This window comes from Octopus bimaculoides, chromosome 1, assembly GCF_001194135.2.
Source record: "Octopus bimaculoides isolate UCB-OBI-ISO-001 chromosome 1, ASM119413v2, whole genome shotgun sequence".
In the NCBI taxonomy this organism is placed as follows: Eukaryota; Metazoa; Mollusca; class Cephalopoda; order Octopoda; family Octopodidae; genus Octopus; species Octopus bimaculoides.
In genome coordinates this window covers 180,719,217-180,719,951 of record NC_068981.1, presented here as the reverse complement: position 1 = coordinate 180,719,951, position 735 = coordinate 180,719,217, and positions in this window count along the sequence as shown.

Here is a 735-nt window from a genome sequence, read left to right as displayed (position 1 = left end):
TATATATATATATATATATATATATATATTGTATATAATATTCATGTATAATTTTGATGGGGCTGGTGGATTTTTCTGCTTCAGTCTGTCAATACCTTAACATTCATTATACACATCGATGCCTTAGACACACATACACACATACATATATATCCTTATGTGTGTAAGTATGCAATTAAAATAGCTATCTATGCATCATACTTAATATATACACATTACACAGAGTCAATAGGCCATATGTGGCTGGCTGTGAGTATATGCCACTGAAAAGGCTCCCAAAAGGCCAAAATGCATTTGATGTTTTCACTGACTGCTGGGGCAAATTTTCAATCTCCTTCTGATGTTTGTGTTTTTAGCACAGCTTCTCCTAAAGAGATATTATCTCCGGACAAATATCTCAGCAACTGGCCTCTTGACACTGTGTATACATTAAAGTTGATACATAGATAACTTTCTCACACATACACACATGCATACATATCAAATGTGTAATAAATACCTATATACACAAGTGTACACACACACATTCCATTCTTTTCATTTTTTTCAAAACTTTGTTCTGTCTCTCATAATGTAATCTTGTGTTTCATTCTTAACGTTGATATGTGTTGCCATTGATGTGAAAATATCAGTGTTAATAAATTAATAAAGTTATTAAAAAAAGGTAATGGGTTGGGAATTATTAATGCAAAATTTTGGATTTTGCCAGAATTTTTTTTTTTTTTTTTTTTTTTT